Source organism: Apodemus sylvaticus, chromosome 4, assembly GCF_947179515.1.
Source record: "Apodemus sylvaticus chromosome 4, mApoSyl1.1, whole genome shotgun sequence".
NCBI classification, from domain to species: Eukaryota; Metazoa; Chordata; class Mammalia; order Rodentia; family Muridae; genus Apodemus; species Apodemus sylvaticus.
The window spans coordinates 316,180-337,102 of record NC_067475.1 but is presented as its reverse complement, the minus strand read 5'-3'; positions in this window follow the sequence as shown (position 1 = coordinate 337,102).

Below are 20,923 nucleotides of genomic sequence, written 5' to 3'. Positions count from 1 at the left end.
TGCTGAACATACCATAGAAACCATTGATTCAACAGGAAAAGAAAATGCAAAATGCAAAAAGCTTGTATCCCAGAACATCCAGGAAATCCAGGACACAGTGAGAAGAACAAACCTAAAGATTATAGATATAGATGAGAGTGAAGATTTACAACTGAAAGGGCCAGCAAATATCTTCAACAAAATTATGGAAGAAACTTTCCCAACTTAAAGAGAGAGATGCCCATGAATATACAAGAAGAGTACAGAACTCCAAACAGCCTGGATCTGAGCAGAAATACGTCCTGTCACATAATAATCAAAACCCCAAATGTACTAAACAAAGAAAGAATATTAAAGGCAGTAAGAGAAAAAGGCCAAGTAACATATAAAGGAAGACCTATCAGAATCACACCAGACTTCTCACCAGAGACCATGAAAGCTAGAAGATCCTGGGCAGATCTCATGCAAACTCTAAGAGAACACAAATGCCAGCCAAAACTACTATACCCAGCAAAACTCTCAATCACAATAGATGGAGAAACCAAGATATTCCATAACAAAACCAAGTTCACCCAATATCTTACCACAAACCCAGCTCTACAAAGAATAATAGGAGGAAAACTCCAATACAAGGAGGGAAAGTACACCCTGGAAAAAGCAAGATAGTTGTCCTCTTTCATCAAACCTAAAAGAAGATAACCACTGAAATATAAAATTAACATCAAAAATGATAGGAAGTAATAATCACTGTTCCTTAATATCTCTCTACATCAATGGACTCAATACCCCAATAAAAAGACATAGACTAACAGATTGGATAAGGAAACAGGACCCTACATTTTGCTGCATACAGGAAACACACCTCAGTGTCAAAGACAAAAACTACCTTAGCGTAAAAGGCTGGAAGACAATCTTACAAGCTAATGGTCTCAGGAAACGAGCCTGAGTAGCCATTCTAATATCAGATAAAATTGACTTTCAACCTAAACTCATCAAAAGAGACACGGAAGGACACTTCTTGCTGGTCAAAGGAAAAATCCACTGAGACAAACTTTCAATTCTGAACATCTATGCTCCAAATGCAAGGGGACCCTCACTCGTAAAAGAAACTTTACTAAAGCTCAAAGCACACATTGCACCTAACATAATAATTGTGGGTGACTTCAACAGTCCACTCTCCTCAATGGACTGATCAGGAAAACAGAAACTAAACAGGGACACAGGAAAACTAATTGAAGCTTTGGACCAAATGGATTTGACTGATATTTATACATTTCACCCTAAAGCAGAAGAATATACCTTTTTCTTAGCACCTCATGGTACCTTCTCCAAAATCGACCATATAATTGGTCACAAGACAGATCTTAACAAATATAAGAAGATCTAACTAATCCCATGCCTCCTATCAGATCACTGTGGAGTAAAAGTGGTCTTCAATACCAACAAAAACAACAGAAAGCCCACATACACATAGAGGCTGAACAATACTCAATGACACCTTGGCCAAAGAAGAAGTAAAGAAATCAGAGTTTTTAGAATTTAATGAAAATGAAGACACAACATACCCAAATCTATGGGACACAATGAAAGCAGTGCTAAGAGGAAAACTATAGCCCTGAGTGCCTCCAAAAAGAAAATGGAGAGACCATACACTAGCAGTTTAATGACACACCTGAAAGCCCTGAAACAAAACAAAGCTCCAGGAGGAGTAGAAAACAGGAAATCAACAAACTCAGGGCTGAAATCAATCAAGTGGAAATAAAGGAATCCAAACAAAGAATCAACGAATCCAGGAGCTGGTTGTTTGAGGAAATCAAAAAGATAGACAAACCCTCAGCCAAACTGACCACAGGGAACAGAGAAAGAATCCAAATTAACAAAATTAGAAATGAAAAGGGGGATATAACAACAGAAACTGAGGAAATCCAAAAAATCAACAGATCCTACTACAAAAGCCTATACTCAACACAACTGGAGAATCTGGAGGAAATGGACAATTTCCTAGACAGATACCAAATATCAAAATTAAATCAGGGCCAAATAGATCATCTAAACAGTCCCATAAACCCTAAAGAAATAGAAGGAGTCATAGAAAGACTTCCAACCAAAAAAAGCACGGGTCCAGATGGTTTCTGTGCAAAATTCTATCAGACCTTCAAAGAAGACCTAACACCAATACTCTTCAAACTATTCCACAAAATAGAAACAGAAGGAACACTACCCAATTCTTTCTATGAAGCCACAATTACGCTGATACCAAAACCACACAAAGATCCAACAAAGAAAGAGAACTTCAGACCAATCTCCCTTATGAACATTGATGCAAAAATACTAAATAAAATTCTTGCCAACTGAATCCAAGAGCACATAAAAGCGATCATCCACCATAATCAAGTAGGCTTTATCCCAGGTTTGCAGGGTTGGTTCAATATATGGAAATCCATCAATGCAACCCACTACATAAACAAGCTCAAAGAAAAAAAACACATGGTCATTTCATTGGATACGGAAAAAGCATTTGACAAAATTCAGCATCCTTACATGCTTAAAATCTTGGAAAGAACAGGAATTCAAGGCCCATACCTAAACATAGTAAAAGCAACATACAGCAAACCGGTAGCCAGCATCAAACTAAATGGAGAGAAACTTGAAGCAATCCTACTAAAATCAGGGACTAGACAGGACTGTCCCCTTTCTCCTTATCTTTTCAATATTGTACTTGAGGTACTAGCTCAGGCAATTAGACAACATAAGGAGGTCAAAGGGATACAAATTGGAAAGGAAGAAGTCAAACTATCATTATTTGCAGATGATATGATAGTCTACCTAAGTGACCCAAAAAAACTCAACTAGAGAAATCCTACAACTCATAAACAACTTCAGCAAAGTGGCAGGTTATAAAATCAACTCAAGGAAATCAGGAGCCTTCCTATACTCCTATACTCTAAGCAGGCTGGGAAAGAAGTTAGGGAAATGACACATATAAAGTATCTTGGTATGACTCTAACCAAACAAGTGAAAGAACTGTATGACAAGAACTTCAGGTCTCTGAAGAAGGAAATCGAAGAAGACCTCAGAAAATGGAAAAGTCTTCCATGCCTGTGGATTGGCAGGATTAATGTAGTTAAAATGGCCATTTTGCCAAAAACAATATACAGATTCAACGCAATACCCATCAAAATCCCAACTCAATTCTTCATAGAGTTAGAAAGAGCAATTCTCAAATTCATCTGGAATAGCAAAAAACCCAGGATAGCTAAAACTATTCTCAACAACAAAAGAACTTCTGGGGGAATCAGTATCCCTAACCTCAAGCAATACTACAGAGCAATAGTGTTAAAAACTGCATGGTATTGGTAGAGTGACAGGCAGATCAATGGAACAGGATTGAAGATCCAGAAATGAACCCACACACATATGGCCACTTGATCCTCGACAAAGGGACTGAAAACATCCAATGGAAAAAAGATAACCTTTTCAACAAATGGTGCTGGTTCAACTGGAGGTCAGCATGCTGAAGAATGAGAATTGATCCATCCTTGTCTCCTTGTACTAAGCTCAACTCCAAATGGATCAAGGACCTCCACATAAAGCCAGACACTCTGAAGCTAATAGAAAAGAAATTGGGGAAGACCCTGGAGGACATCGGTACAGGGGGAAAGTTCCTGAACAGAACACCAATAGCTTATGCTCTAAGATCAAGAATTGACAAATTGGACCTCATAAAATTACAAAGTTTATGTAAGGCAAAGGACACCATCAAAAGGACAAATCGGCAACCAACAAATTGGGAAAAAATATTCACCAACCCTACATCAGATAGAGGGCTAATATCCAATATATACAAAGAACTATAAAGCTAGAGCCCAGAAAACCAAATAACCCTATTAAAAAAATGGGGTACAGAGCTAAACAAAGAATGTTCATCTGAAGAACTTCAAATGGCTGAGAAGTATCTTTAAAAATGCTCAACTTCATTAGTCATTAGGGAAATGAAAATCAAAACAACCTTGAGATTTCACCTTACACCAGTCAGAATGGCTAAGATTAAAAATTCAGGAGACAGCAGGTGTTGGCAAGGATGTGGAGAAAAAGGAACACTCCTCCACTGTTGGTGGGGTTGCAAATTGGTACAACCACTCTGGAAATCAGTCTGGCGGTTCCTCAGAAAACTGGGCGCGTCACTTCCAGAAGATCCGACTATACCACTCCTGGGCATATACCCAGAGGAAACCCCAGCAGGTAATAAAGATACGTGTTCCCCTATGTTCATAGCAGCCCTATTTATAATAGCCAGAAGCTGGAAAGAACCCAGGTATCCCTCAACAGAATAATGGATGCAAAAAATGTGGTATATATACACAATGGAGTACTATTCACCCATTAGAAACAATGAATTCATGAAATTCTTAGGCAAATGGATGGAGTTGGAGAACTTCATACTAAGTGAGGTAACCTAGTATCACAAGATCAATCATGGTATGCACTCACTAATAAGTGGATATTAGCCTAGAAAACTGGAATACCCAAAACATAATCCACACATCAAATGAGGTACAAGAAGAATGGAGGAGTGGCACCCTGGAAAGACTCAGTGTAGCAGTAAAAGGCAAAACCAGAATAGGGAAGTGGGAAGGGGTAGATGGGAGATCAGGGGGAGGGAAGGGGACTTATGTGACTTTCAGGGAGTGGGGGGGCCAGAAAATGGGAAATCATTTTGAAATGTAAATAAAAAATACATTGAATAAAAAAATTAAGTGATTATATGGTGATACTTTCTCTGTGAAATGAAAATAAATTAAAAAATTGTCGCAACCACCCTCGCCGGCAAGGAATGACGGACGCAACACAGGAAGATCTTCTTCAAGCAGTTTACTCAGGATCCCTGTACATGCTTCTTTTAACCCTGGAGCGAATAAGCCAAGCCCTTAAATACTGATAGCTAACCAATCAGGCTTAGCCACGTGGGCATTGCTGATAGGCTGTATCCATGTGGAAGGCGCAAGAATCAACAGGCTTCAGCCAAATAAGGAGTTGTTTATGATGGGTTGCCCGCCAGCGGGAAGGCAGAAAGCGGAAATCGGCACCATTATAAGGGTGCGGTAGCAAACAGCTCCCTACAGTTCCTCCTTTTTCTTTTTAAACACGCATTCAGGCGAGAGTAGAGGTTTGACCTCTGATATATCGTTTGCCCATCGGGTGGACTCATGGACCTTGTTTCAACACCCTTCTGAGCCATCAGCCCAGTGGATTTCATCAAACCTGTCCGGTACCTTTTGCTCAGAGACAGGTTCTGGGGTACCAACCCGTGTGCAGTTAAACATGCTCCCCTCAAGGGCTCTCCAATCATGGGCCCCTGAGTGCAGTGTTTAGCCTGTCATCCTGAGCAAGGAAAGCATCTTATTAGGCCTTCATGGCTACCAGCCAGGCCTGGGGGGACTGTCCAGCTTCAATGGCTGTGAATGCCTGTACCATCATTGTAGCCTATCTTTGTTGGATAAACCTCATTCTGCAGATGCACCACAGGCAAACAATTGAAAGTACTATCAAAAGGATGGCAAGGGCATACTTTTCGTTTACACTTCCCTCCTCTTTATCTAAAGGTGAATAAGGTATATCAAGAGACTTGTTAGAACTAAAAAGACAAGGAAACAGCTTAGCATCATGGTGTATGGGCATGGGTCTCGGGAACACCGACAAGATCGCCCATCTTGGCTCCATCTACACCAGCATCAACGTCTCGCCGAGAATCAGTAACAGCAGGAGAATCTTCATTTTTATTGCAGCGTCTGGTCAGCCGCTCAGGCACCCACAGTGGATCTTGTTGAGTCTGAGGAAACACACAAACAGAACCTCTCACACATGCCAACACTGGATCAGGGCCATGCCATAATCCAGTAAGCACATCCTTCCATTTAACATAACCCTTCAAGGTATTATTAGGGCATTGGTGCTGATCAGCTGCAGCCCAACCATCATTATCCAGATTCAAAAAATTTAAAGTAAATAATGCCAATGAGAGTTGTTCTTTGGGTGTTCTACCATACCCAATTCCCCCTTTTTGTTTTGTTAAACATTCCTTAAAGGTACGATGAGCACATTTAACAATGCCTTGGCCCTGAGGATTATAGGGTAGACCATGATTCAAGATTATATTCATTTGCTTGCAAAAGGATTGAAAAGACTGAGCTGTATAGACAGGGCCATTGTTTGTCTTAAGCTGTTGAGGTTGCCCCCAAGCCGCCCATGCTTCAAGGCAATGTGTAATAACTTTACATGTCTTCTCTCCACTCAAGGCTGTAGCATGAATGATGCCAGAACAAGTATCCACAGAAACATGAACATATTTTAAAGTTCCAAATTCAGAAATATGAGTAACATCCATCTGCCAAATTTTTAAAGGTAGCAAACCTCTTGGATTAATTCCTAAACTAGGGGGATGTTATAATTCCTATAAACAGCACATTGTTGACATTCGAGCACAATTTGTCTGGCATCTGCTCGGGATAATCCAAACCTTCGTTGCAAGGTCTTTGAAGGGACATGAAATTGCTTATGAAAAATTCGGGCATTTTCCAAAACAGAACTCAAAAAGGCATATTCCATTCTAGTGCAACAATCAACCAGATCATTTCCTTCACTTAATGGGCCAGGCAAGCCTGTATGAGCTCGAATATGTTGTATAAAAAATTTTGACTCGCTCAGCCAAATGATCTTTTGTAACTCTCTCAGTAACTGACAAACAGTACTGCTTTGTTTTATAGGTCCAGCCACCTCTAGAATTTTTACAGCATTTACCACATATGCCGAATCGGAAAGCAAATTGAAGGGAAAAGGGCATTTTTAAAGACTTCCAAGACAATTTGCAACTCAACCACCTGTGGAGAATTTGGCTGGAATTGATACAGGACTGGTTTCTGATGTTCTACCATATACACCCCACATCCAGTTTTTGATCCATCTGTAAATATATTGGGAGCATCTGGCAAAGGATTTTGTGCAGTTACTTTTGGAAACACAACAGGATGTTCTTTAAAAAAGAAAAGCAAAGGATGCTTGGGATAATGATTATCTATAATATCATGGAAACTACAGTGCAATATGGCCCAGTCATCAATTGCTCCACATAATATTTGCACTTGAAAAGCAATATATGGAATAATCAGGGAGGCTGGATATCTCCCAAAAAACTGCACGCACTGTTGTATTCCATTAAGGGCCAATTTTGCAACAGCAGTGGGGTAATGCTCTATGGATTTTGCTGGTGAGGCTTTAGGATGAATCCATAATAAGGGTCCTGCCTGCCATAACAGCCCTGTAGGCTGCAAAAAGGTAGGCAGAATACACAGGATGATATCCAAGTCCTCTGTGCAAGGATATAGTACTGCATCCTGTAGTCCTTGCTCTACCTTCCTCAAGGCCACTCGAACCTCCTTAATTAATTGTCTAGGAGAATCCAGGGCTGAATCACTGGCCAAAAGATTGAATAATGGCCTTAATTCATAATTAAGTATTTTCAAATAGCTTCGGATCCAGTTTATATCACCCAACAACTTCTGAAAGTCATTAAGTGTCTTGAGATTATCCTTTCTAATTTCAATCTTTTGTGGGACTACTGTAAGAGGATCCAATCTTGCTCCCAAATAAGAGACTACACTGGTTTTTTTGAACCTTATCAGGGGCAACAAACAATTGCTTTCTTCTCAATAATCTTATTAGCTCTTCATAAGCCTGATCCAAAACCTTCTCATCTTTATTATTCAGAAGGATATCATCCATGTAGTGGATGCACCTTACTCTGGAATACTGCTCTCTTAGAGGAGCGATGACAGCACTCACAAATACTTGACACATAGTGGGGCTATTAGCCATGCCCTGGGGTAACACTTTCCATTCATACCTCTTATCAGGTTCCTCATGATTACAGGAAGGGACGGTAAATGCAAACCGCTCCCTGACTTTAATGCAGAGAGGGATTGAAAAGAAACAGTCTTTTATATCTATTACTATGACTGGCCAATGGCTAGGTAAGGCAGACAACAAGGGAAGGCCTCACTTCACTGGGCCCATCACTTGCATTTCTTGATTAATAGCACAGAGGTCATGAAGCAGCCTCCATTTTCCTGTTTTCTTTTTTATAACGAAAATGGGTGTGTTCCAAGGAGATACTGAGGTTTGAATGTGCCCAAGGAAGAGCTGTTCACTTACTAAGGAATGAGCTGCTGCAAGCTTTTCAGAGGAAAGGGGCCATTGAGGAACCCACACCGGTTCCTCGGTCTTCCATGTGATGGGAATACCCTCCTCAATGGCCCCTAGGAAAAACCCAGACCTTGCCAATAGGGTCTTTGTTGAGCAACAACTGGGCTAGTTCTTCCTTGTAAAAATTTCCCAATGCCCCTTCCGGGGTAATGCCCCATCTGCTTCATGAGTTGTTGCAAGACTTCCAAATATTCATTGGTTAATTTATAGCCCATATTCTTCAGCAAATCCCTCCCCCATAGGGTAATTGGCAAATCTAGGACATAGGGCTGTATTACACCAGAGTGTCCTTCCTGATCTTGCCACTTGAGCTGTCTTGCACTAATATCCAGGGCCTTTGCATAACCCAAGCCCTGTAAAGTCTGAGAGGAGATCTGGATTGGCCAGCTTGCCAGCCAATCCTTTTTAGCTATTATGCTTTTGTCAGCTCCAGTGTCCAGCGGTCCCTGAATTCATCTATTTTCAATTTGCAGCTCTACAATGGGGCGCTGGTCTAAATCCAGTGCCAAAAAATGTAAGGTCATTGGCAGTGGATCCGAACCGTTTTCCCCCCTATTTATTTTCTGAGCTTGAAACTTTGCATGCAAACTATGCACAATGCTTGAAACTTTGCATGCACAATGAGCTGAGCTATTCTATCTCCTAGGGAAATAACTGTAATTCCTTTTGGGGACTCTACCATTATCTTGACTATTCCTTTAAAATCTGGATCAATATTCTCTGGGTGCACTATTAAGCCTCTCAAAGCAGTGAATGATCTACCAATGAGTAGGCCCACGGTATCAGGGTCAAGGCGTCCTTTAAAATCACTATCAATTATTTGGACTCCCATTTGAGGAGTTAATACGAGCCTGGAGGTGGCGCGGAGGTCCAATCCTGCAGAACCTGCAGTGGCTCTCCACGGTCCCTCGGATGGTGAAAGGACGGCCATCTCTCCAATGAGGGACTCGTGGTTTGTTCCTCTATGGCCCCATGTATTTGTGGGCCCTGGGGACGATGGCCCCGCTGGCCGTTTTTTGGCCGAGTGCCTCCATAGCCAGATGGAAGGGGCTGTCCATGTATGTCCTTAATGGACCTACACTCATTAGCCCAGTGATTTCCCTTTTTGCACTTGGAACACAACCCAGGTTGTCTAGGGCATGGAATTCTGACCTTGCCTGTGCTTCCTCTTTCTGGACATTATTTTTTAAGATGGCCCAGCTTTCCACACCTGAAGCAAGCTCCTGACTGTGACTTCCTTTTCTGTGTTAATTGCACTACAGCGGCAGCAAGACCTGCATTAGTCAGCGGCCCACCTAACTCTCTGCACACTTTCATCCATTCCTCTATCCCCTTGTTTTTGAACAGGGTTATAGCCACACGGCACTCCTTTGTGCATTGTTCAAAAGCAAGCTGCTTTATTAGGGGCTTTGCCAAATCCACATTGCCAAAAATTCTGGTGGCAGTCTCGAGGAGTCGAGCAACAAAATCAGAGAAAGGCTCCATAGGCCCTTGAATAACCTTAGTAAGATTTCCTGTTACCTCCCCTTTATTGGGGAAGGACTTGCAAGCTTTTATGGAAATATCATTGACTTGATTGTATACTTGCACCGGATAACCAGTCTGTTGGTTGGCGTACCTTCCTTGACCCAGGAACATATATATCCCTATCCCATAGTGGGTTGCCCGCTGCTATGTTAGCGGCTTCCTGCTCAGTTGCAAATTCTATAAGGAATGCTCTCCAATCAAGGTATTGTCCAGGGCTTAGGCAGGCATGAACCAACGAACTCCAATCCCCAGGAGTCATACAGTGCCTAGTGAGAGCCTCAACTTGAGCAACCGTGAAGGCAGCAGATGTTCCATAATTTCGAACTGATTCGGCCAGAGATTTGATAACTTTAAAGTCTAAAGGCTCATGACTCCTTTGCCCTTGTGGATCCTGAAACACTGGATAAGCTAAAGAGAGCTTGGTGCGCACCTGTGACTACACTCGTGGACAAAAGGAACTCCCCGTATACTGGGTAGTCTCTAGATAAGGTGGAGGAGTGGAAGGTGCTGGCGGGGTAGGGACAGTCACACCCTGATGGCACCGCCACCCCCGACTTATCTCTAAGTTTCTTCCTCTGTTTTAGGCTCACTCCCTCCAACTGTTCAATCAGAGCATGTATCTCCTCCTCCTCAAGATCAGAATCTTCTGAACTGAAATCTCCTAGCCCTTCTAAGGCAGGGTAGAGAGACTTTGCCCCTTTTTCTTTAACACTCTCTGCCTTTTCTGATCTTTCCTCTTGTACGATTTCTAAAGCAGTTTGTCCATCCTCTACGGCCTTACAGCATTTTTGATCTTCTAAACAGCCCCTAACAAGCTTCCAAATAGGTCTTACTCCTCCTTTGAGTGTGCCCTGATTCCAGGCAAAGTCCAGATCCTTCCCTAAACTATCCCAGCAGGCGACTGTTAGGCTGCCATAAACAGCGAACCAGGGTGCCATGGTATCACATTCATTAAGAAATCTCTCTAAGGTCAATTTCTTGATCTTTAAATTCTTTGATAAAAGCAGCTCCTGAAGAGCCAGAAAAATTGGATGAGACTGTGAGGTCCCCATTTTAAAAATTAAGGCTCTAAGTCCTTTTACTTGGGATCACCGATCACCGGGGGTGCACGTCGGCCAGCAAAACCAGAACACGACTCCCCAAAAAAGAACGCAGGCAAAAATGTAGGACACTGCTATCAGAGCAGGGTCTATAAATTGTAACTCTTTTATTTTCCACTGGGTCGCTAATCTGAGAACTTAAACCTCAGTCCGCAAGACTGAGGACTTTACTTTCAGTTTGCTTTCCGCAAACTTTTCGCTCCCTCTTTGTCTACAGAGAGGAGCAGGCTACCCGCTTTTCACGGTCCCTTATGTCCCAGCTTACCTTGGGAACTTACCAGTGCACTACACTGACTGCAAGAAGTTCTGATCTTCGAACCCATGAATGAGGAGAGTTCCTGGGTTTCAGTACCAGTTGTCACGACCACCCTCGCCGGCAAGGAATGACGCAACACAGGAAGATCTTCTTCAAGCACTTTACTCAGGATCCCTGTACACGCTTCTTCTGACCCCAGAGAGAATAAGCCAAGCCCTTAAATACTGATAGCTAACCAATCAGGCTTAGCTACGTGGGCATTGCTGATAGGCTGTATCCATGAGGAAGGCACAAGACTCAACAGGCTTCAGCCAAATAAGGAGTTTGGGGAGCCTGCCAGCGGGAAGGAGGAAAGCGGAAACTGGCGCCATTTTGAGGGCACGGTAGCAAACAGCTCCCTACAAAAAATTATTTCAAACACTTAGTAACCAAATAGGAAAGGAACGTAGAGTTTAAAAAGTTGCCTTTCCATGTAGGAGCATCTTTTGAGTATATGGCCAAGAGTGGTATAGCTGGGTACTCAGGTTGTATTATGTTCAATTTTCTGAGAAACAAGCAGACTGATTTCCACAGTGGTTATAACAGTTTGCACACCCACCAGCAATAGAGGAGAGTTCCTCTTTCTCCACATCCTCACTAGCAACTGCTGTCACCTGAGTTTTTGATCTTATCCTTTCTGACTGGTTTAAAGTGGAATCTCAGGGTTGTTTTGATTTGCATTTCCCTGATTACTAAGGGTGTTGAACATTTCTTTAGGTACTTCCCAGCCATTAGAGTTTCCTCAATTGAGAATTCTCTGTTTAGCTTTCTTCCCTATTTTTTAATAAGGATATTTGGTTCTGTGGAGTCTAACTTCTTGAGTTCTTTGTATATATTGGATATTAGCCCTCTATTGGATGTAGTATTGGTTAAAAATCTTTTCCTAATCTGTTGGTTGCTGTTTTGTCCTAATTGATAGTGTCCTTTGCCTTACAGAAGCTTTGCAATTTTATGAGGTCCTATTTGTTAATTTCTGATCTTAGAATATCAACTGTTAGTGTTCTGTTAAAATTTTCCCCTGTGTCCATGTATTCAAGGCTTTCCCCCCCCACTTTTTCTTCTATTAGATTCAGTGTATCTGGTTTTATGTGGATGTTCTTGATCCACTTGGACTTGAGCTATGTACAGGGACATAAGAATGGATAAATTTACATTCTTGTACATCTTGATTTTCAGTTGAACCAGCAAGATTTGTTGAAAATGCTGTCTTTTTTCCACTGGATGGTTTTTAGCTCCTTTGTCAAAGATCAAATGACTTTAAGTGTATGGGTTCATTTCTGGATCTGCAATTCTATTCCAGTGATCTACCTGCCTGTCACTGCATCAATACCATGTAGTTTTTATCACTATTTCTCTGTAGAACTCCTTGAGGTCAGGAATGGTAATTCTCCCTGTGATGGTTTGTATATGCTCATCCCAAGGAGTGGCACTATTAGAACATGTAGGAAGTGTCACTGTGGAGATGGGCTTGGAGATCTGCCTCCTAGATGCCTGAGCATGCCCAGTCTGTTCCTGGCTTCCTCTGGATAAAGATGTAGATCTTGGCTCCTCCTGCACCATGCCTGCCTAGATGCTGCCACGTTTCTGCCTGGATGACAAAGAACTGAACCTCTGAACCTGTAAGCCAGCCCCAGTTAAATGGTGTCTTTTATAAAATTTGCATTGGTCATGGGGTCTGTTCACAGCAATAAAACCCTAACTAAGACACCCAGAGAAGTTTTTTTATTGTTGAGAATAGTTTTGGCTATCCTGGGTCTTTTTGTTATTCCAAATGAAATTAAGAATTGCTTTTTCTAATTCTATGAAGAATTGAGTTGGAATTTTGATAGGGATTACATTGAATCTGTAGATTTCTTTTGCCAAGATGGCCATTTTTACTATATTAACCCTGCCAATCCAAGAGCATGAAAGAATTTTCCATCTTCTGAGATTTTCTTTGATTTCTTTCCTCAGAGAGTTGAAGTTCTTGTCATTCAGATTCTTCCCTTTCCTGGTTAGAGTCAAACCAGGGTATTTTATATTATTTATGACTTTTGTGAAGGATATCATTTCCCAAATTTCATTCTCAGCCTATTTATCCTTTGAGTAGGGGAAGGCCACTGATTAGTTTGAGCTCTTTTTATTTTTCTTTATTTTCTTTTTTTATTTATTGAAAAGGGAAGTAAAGGGAAATAAAAACACTTTATGATAAAATTAAAAATTTACATGGAAAATATTTCAGATACACACGTTAAAATTGACAATTTTCATTGAAAATTAAAGAGTAAAGTGGTAGACATGTAAAACATTGCTAAATTAATTGAAATATGGAATAGAAACGTTTTATGATAGAATTGAAGATTTACATGGAAACTATTTCTGAAAAAATTGTAGAAAATGTAGAACAACATGTTAGAATTGAAGATTATCATGGAAAATTTTATATAGATATAATAATGGTAGGTATAAAAGTATTCCTCAGTTGATTGAAAGTGGAATTATAAACATTTTCTGGTAAACTGGAAGATTTACATGGAAAATATTTCTGGTAGAATTTAAGAAATAAATAGACAAACACGTTAAAATTGACTGTTTCTGATAAAATTGAAAAAATATAAAGGGAAAACATGTTAAAGACTATCATGGAAATAATTAGAAAAAGTGATAGGCATAAAGATTGATTGAACTAAGTTGATTGAAGGTGGAATTATAAACATTTTCAGATAACATTGAAGATTTACATGGAAAATATTTCTGGTAGAATTTAAGAAATAAATAGACAAACACATTAAAATTGACTGTTTCATGGAAAATTTTACAAATAAAATGGTAGATATAAAAACTCTTTCTAAATTAATTGAAGGTGGAAATAGAAACATTTGTGATAAAATCAAAGATTTACATTGAAAACATTTGTGACAAATAGAGGAAGTATATAGAAAGACATTAAAATTGAAGATTATCATGAAAATAACGCAGATAAAATGATAGACATAAAAAACATTACTAAATTAGTTAAAAGGGGAATTTTAAACATTTTCTGATAAAATTGAAGATTTACATGAGAAATATTTCATTAGTCTATGTCTTTTTATTGGGGAGTTGAGTCCATTGTTGTTAAGAGATATTAGGGAATAGTGATTGTTGCTTCCTGTTATTTTTAATGTTATATTTATGTTTGTGTGGATATCTTATTTTGGATTTGTTGGAAGATTACTATCTTGCTATTTCTAGGATGTAGTTTCCTTCCTTGTGTTGTTATTTTCCATCAATTATCCTTTGTAGGGCTGGATTTGTAGACAGATATTGTGCAAATTTGGTTTTATCATGGAATATCTTGGTTTCTCCATCTATGATGATTAAGAGTTTTGCTGGGCATAGTAGCCTGGGCTGACATTTGTGTTCTCTTAGGGTCTGTATGAGGTCTGCCCAGGATTTTCTACCTTTCATCATCTCTGGTGAGAAGTCTGGTATGATTCCGATAGGTCTGCCTTTATACGTTACTTGCCTTTTTTCCCTTACTGCTTTTAATATTCTTTCTTTGTTTAGTGAATTTGGTGTTTTGATTATTATGTGCCGGGAGGACTTTCTGATCTGGTCCAGTCTGTTTGGAATTCTGAAGGCTTCTTGTATGTTCATGGGCATCTCTTTCTCTAGGTTAGGGAAGTTTTCTTCTACAATTTTGTTGAAAATAATTACTGGGCCTTTAAGATGTAAATCTTCGCTCTCATCTATACCTATACTCCTTAAGTTTGGTCTTCTAATTGTATCCTGGAGTTCCTGGATGTTTTGGGTTACCAGCTTTATGCATTTTGCATTTTCTTTGACTGTGGAGTCAATGTTTTCTATGGTATCTTCAACACCTGAGGTTCTTTCTTCTATATCTTGTATCTTGCATCTATGACTCCTGAATTCGTTCCAAGGTTTTCTATTTCCAGAGATGTTTCACTTTGTGATTTCTTTATTGTTTCTACTTTCACTTTTAGATCCTGGATGGTTTTGTTCAGTTCCTTCACTTGATTGTGTTTTCCTGGAATTCGTTAAGGGATTTTTGTGTTTCTTCTTTAAGGGCTTCTACCTGTTGACCTGTGATCTCCTGTATTTCTTTAAGGGATTTTTGTGTTTCCAATTTAAGGGCTTTTTCCTGTTGACTGATGTTCTCTTATATTTCTTTTTTTTTTATTGATATATTTTTTATTTACATTTCAAATGATTTCCTCTTTTCTGGGTCCCCACTCCCCCACCACAAGTCCCATAAGCCCTCTTCCCTCCCCCTGTTCCTCCATCTTCCCCTTCCCGCTTCCCTGTTCTGGAATTCACCTATACTCTTGCACTGAGTCTTTCCAGAACCAGGGGCCACTACTCTATTCTATTTGGACATCATTTAATATGTAGATTATGTCTTGGGTATTCAAAGTTTCTAGGCTAATATCCACTTATCAGTGAGTGCCTACCATGATTGATCTTTGGAGACTGGGTTACCTCACTTAGTATGATGTTCTCCAGCTCCATCCATTTGTCTAAGAATTTCATGAATTCATTGTTTCTAATGGCTGAAAAGTACTCCATTGTGTAAATATACCACATTTTTTGTATCCATTCCTCCGTTGAAGGACACCTGGGTTCTTTCCAGCTTCTGGCTACTACAAATAGGGCTGCTATGAACATAGTGGAGCATGTGTCCTTATTGCATGCTGAAGAATCTTCTGGGTATATGCCCAGGAGTGGTATAACAGGGTCCTGAGGAAGTGACATGCCCAGTTTTCTGAGGAACCGGCAGACTGATTTCCAAAGTGGTTGCACCATCTTGCAATCCCACCAGCAGTGGAGGAGTGTTCCTCTTTCTCCACATCCTTGCCAATACCTGCTGTCTCCTGAGTTTTTGACCTTAGCCATTCTAACTGGTGTGAGGTGAAATCTCAGGGTTGTTTTGATTTGCATTTCCCTAATTATTAAAGATGTTGAACATTTCTTAAGGTGTTTCTCAGCCCTCTGAAGTTCTTCATGTGAAAATTCTTTGTTTAGCTCCGTACCCCACTTTTTAATGGGGTTATTTGGTTCTCTGGGTTCTACCTTCTTGAGTTCTTTGTATATATTAGATATTAGCCCTCTGTCGGATTTAGGGTTGATGAAGATCTTTTCCCAATCTGTTGGTTGACGTTTTGTCCTTTTGACAGTGTCCTTTGCCTTACAGAAACTTTGTAGTTTTATGAGGTCCCATTTGTCAATTCTTGATCTTAGAGCATAAGCTATTGGTGTTCTATTCAGGAACTTTTCCCCTGTGCCCATGTCCTCAAGGGTCTTCCCCAGTTTCTTTTCTATTAGTTTCAGTGTGTCAGGTTTTATGTGGAGGTCCTTGATCCATTTGGAGTTGAGCTTAGTACAAGGAGATAAGAATGGATGGATTCAAATTCTTCTGCATACTGACCTACAATTGAACCAGCACCATTTGTTGAAAAGACTATCTTTTTCCCACTGGATGCTTTCAGCTCCTTTGTCGAAGATCAAGTGACCATAGGTGTGTTGGTTCATTTCTGGGTCTTCAATCCTATTCCCTCCTATATTTCTTTAAAGGAGTTATTGAAGTCTTTCTTGAAGCCCTCTATCAACATCATGAGATACAATTTTAAATCCAACTCTTGCTTTTCTGGTGTGTTGGGGTATCTGGGACATGCTTGTTGGAGAACTGGGTTCTGATGTTGCCTTGTGGCCTTGGTTTCTGTTGGTAGGGTTCTTGTGCTTGCCTTTCACCATCTGGTTATCTCTAGTGCTAGTTGGTATTGTTGTCTCTGGCTGGAGTTTGCTCTTCCTGTGGGCCTATAAGCCTATGTCCTTACACCTCTGAGTTCAAAAGTGAAAGTACTGCTGGGAGATCACTCTCTCCTGGTGGGCTATGCACAGAAGGCTGTGGAGTCTCCCAGCTCCCTGGTGCAAATGGCAGCTGGAAGGCTTCCATTCCACTGATTTTATGCCCTTTGTGCTCCTAGCAAGTCCCCTCCAGACAGCGACTTCATTTTATGTCCAGCCACTTTGCTGAAGTTGTTTATCAGCTTTAGAAGTTCTCTCGTGGAATTTTTGGGGTCACTTAAGTATATGATGATATCATCTGCAAATAGTGATATTTTGACTTCTTCCTTTCCAATTTGTATCACTTTGACATCATTTTCTTGTCTAATTGCTCTGGCTAGGACTTCAAGTACCATATTGACTATGTAGGGAGAGAGTTGGCAGCCTTATCTAGTCCATAATTTTAGTGGGACTGCTTCAAGTTTCTCTCCATTTACTTTGATATTGGCTACTGGGTTGCTGTATATTGCTTTAACTGTGATTACGTATGAGCCTTGAATCCCTGACCTTTCCAAGACTTTTACCATGAAGAAGTGTTGAATTTTGTCAAGTGTTTTATCAGCATCTAATGAGATGATCACATGGGTTTATTCTTAGATTTTGTTTATATAATGGATTTTGTTGATGGATTTCCATATATTGAACCATCCCTGAATCCCTGGGGTGAAGCCTACTTGATCATGATGGATGATTATTTTGTCATGTTCTTGGATTCAGTTTGTAAGATTTTATTGAGTATTTTGCATCTATATTCATAAGGAAAATTGATCTGAAGTTCTCTTTATTGGGTTTTTGTGTAGTTTAGGTATAAGCATAATTGTGGCATCAAAAAATGAATTGGGTAGTGTTTCTTCTATTTCTATTTTGTGGAATAGTTTGAAGAATATTGATATTATTTCTTCTTTAAAGGTCTGATAGACATCTGCACTAAACCCATCCAGTCCTGGGCTTTCTTTTTTTTGTTTGTTTGTTTGTTTGTTTGTTTTTTATTCGATATAATTTATTTACATTTCAAATGATTTCCCCTTTTCTAGCCCCCCCACTCCCCGAAAGTCCCGTAAGCCCCCTTCTCTTCCCCTGTCCTCCCATCCACCCCTTCCCACTTCCCCGTTCTGGTTTTGCTGAATACTGTTTCACTGAGTCTTTCCAGAACCAGGGGCCACTCCTCCTTTCTTCTTGTACCTCATATGATGTGTGGATTATGTTTTGGGTATTCCAGTTTTCTAGGTTAATATCCACTTATTAGTGAGTGCATACCATGATTCACCTTTTGAGTCTGGGTTACCTCACTTAGTATGATATTCTCTAGCTCCATCCATTTGCCTAAGAATTTCATGAATTCATTGTTTCTAATGGCTGAATAGTACTCCATTGTGTAGATATACCACATTTTTTGCATCCACTCTTCTGTTGAGGGATACCTGGGTTCTTTCCAGCATCTGGCAATTATAAATAGGGCTGCTATGAACATAGTAGAACATGTATCCTTATTACATGGTGGGGAGTCTTCTGGGTATATGCCCAGGAGTGGTATAGCAGGATCTTCTGGAAGTGAGGTGCCCAGTTTTCAGAGGAACCGCCAGACTGATTTCCAGAGTGGTTGTACCAATTTGCAACCCCACCAGCAGTGGAGGAGTGTTCCTCTTTCTCCACACCCTCTCCAACACCTGCTGTCTCCTGAATTTTTAATCTTAGCCATTCTGACTGGTGTAAGATGAAATCTTAGGGTTGTTTTGATTTGCATTTCCCTAATGACTAATGAAGTTGAGCATTTTTTAAGATGCTTCTCCGCCATCCGAAGTTCTTCAGGTGAGAATTCTTTGTTTAACTCTGTACCCCATTTTTAATAGGGTTGTTTGGTTTTCTGGAGTCTAACTTCTTGAGTTCTTTATATATATTGGATATTAGCCCTCTATCTGATGTAGGATTGGTGAAGATCTTTTCCCAATTTGTTGGTTGCCGATTTGTCCTCTTGATGGTGTCCTTTGCCTTACAGAAACTTTGTAATTTTATGAGGTCCCATTTGTCAATTCTTGCTCTTAGAGCATACGCTATTGGTGTTCTGTTCAGAAACTTTCTCCCTGTACCGATGTCCTCAAGGGTCTTCCCCAGTTTCTTTTCTATTAGCTTCAGAGTGTCTGGCTTTATGTGGAGGTCCTTGATCCATTTGGATTTGAGCTTAGTACAAGGAGACAAGGATGGATCAATTCACATTCTTCTGCATGCTGACCTCCAGTTGAACCAGCACCATTTGTTGAAAAGGCTATCTTTTTTCCATTGGATGTTTTCAGCCTCTTTGTCGAGGATCAAGTGGCCATAGGTGTGTGGGTTCATTTCTGGATCTTCAATCCTGTTCCATTGATCCTCCTGTCTGTCACTGTACCAATACCATGCAGTTTTTAACACTATTGCTCTGTAGTATTGCTTGAGGTCTGGGATACTGATTGCCCCAGATTTTCTTTTGTTGCTGAGAATAGTTTTAGCTATCCTGGGTTTTTTGTTGTTCCAGATGAATTTGATAATTGCTCTTTCTAACTCTGTGAAGAATTGAGTTGGGATTTTGATGGGTATTGCATTGAATCTGTATAGTGCTTTAGGCAAAATGGCCATTTTAACTATATTGATTCTACTGATCCATGAGCATGGGAGGTTTTCCCATTTTTTGAGGTCTTCTTCCATTTCCTTCTTCAGAGTCTTGAAGTTCTTGTCATACAGATCTTTCACATGTTTGGTAAGAGTCACCCCAAGATACTTTATACTGTTTGAGGCTATTGTGAAGGGGGTCATTTCCCTAATTTCTTTCTCAGCCTGCTTATCCTTTGAGTATAGGAAGGCCACTGATTTGCTTGAGTTGATTTTATAACCTGCCACTTTGCTGAAGTTGTTTATCAGCTGTAGGAGCTCTCTAGTGGAGTTCTTTGGGTCACTTAGGTAGACGATCATGTCGTCTGCAAATAATGATAGTTTGACTTCTTCCTTTCCAATTTGTATCCCTTTGACCTCCTTATGTTGTCGAATTGCCCGAGCTAGTACCTCAAGTACAATGTTGAAAAGATAAGGAGAAAGGGGGCAGCCTTGTCTGGTCCCTGATTTCAGTGGGATTGCTTCAAGTTTCTCTCCATTTAGTCTGATGCTGGCTACCGGTTTGCTGTATATTGCTTTTACTATGTTTAGGTATGGGCCTTGAATTCCTGTTCTCTCCAAGACTTTAAGCATGAAGGGATGCTGAATTTTGTCAAATGCTTTTTCAGCATCCAATGAAATGACCATGTGGTTTTGTTCTTTGAGTTTGTTTATGTAGTGGATTGTATTGATGGATTTCCGTATATTGAACCAACCCTGCATTCCCGGGATAAAGCCTACTTGATCATGGTGGATGATCGTTTTGATGTGTTCTTGGATTCGGTTGGCAAGAATTTTATTGAGTATTTTTGCATCGATGTTCATAAGGGAAATTGGTCTGAAGTTCTCTTTCTTTGTTGGATCTTTTTGTGGCTTTGGTATCAGTGTAATTGTGGCTTCGTAGAAGGAATTGGGTAGTGTTCCTTCTGTTTCTATTTTGTGGAATAGTTTGAAGAGTATTGGTGTTAACTCTTCTTTGAAGGTCTGGTAGAATTCTGCACTGAAGCCATCTGGTCCTGTGCTTTTTTTGGTTGGAAGACTTTCTATGACTCCTTCTATTTCTTTAGGCATTATGGGACTGTTTACATGGTCTAGTTGGTCCTGATTTAATTTTGGTATTTGGTATCTGTCAAGGAAATTGTCCATTTCCTCCAGATTCTCCAGTTGTGTTGAGTACAGGCTCTTGTAGTAGGATCTGATGATTTTTTGGATTTCCTCAGTTTCCGTTGTTATAGCTCCCTTTTCATTTCTAAGTTTGTTAATTTGGATACTTTCTCTGTGCCCTTTGGTCAGTCTGGCTAAGGGTTTATCTATC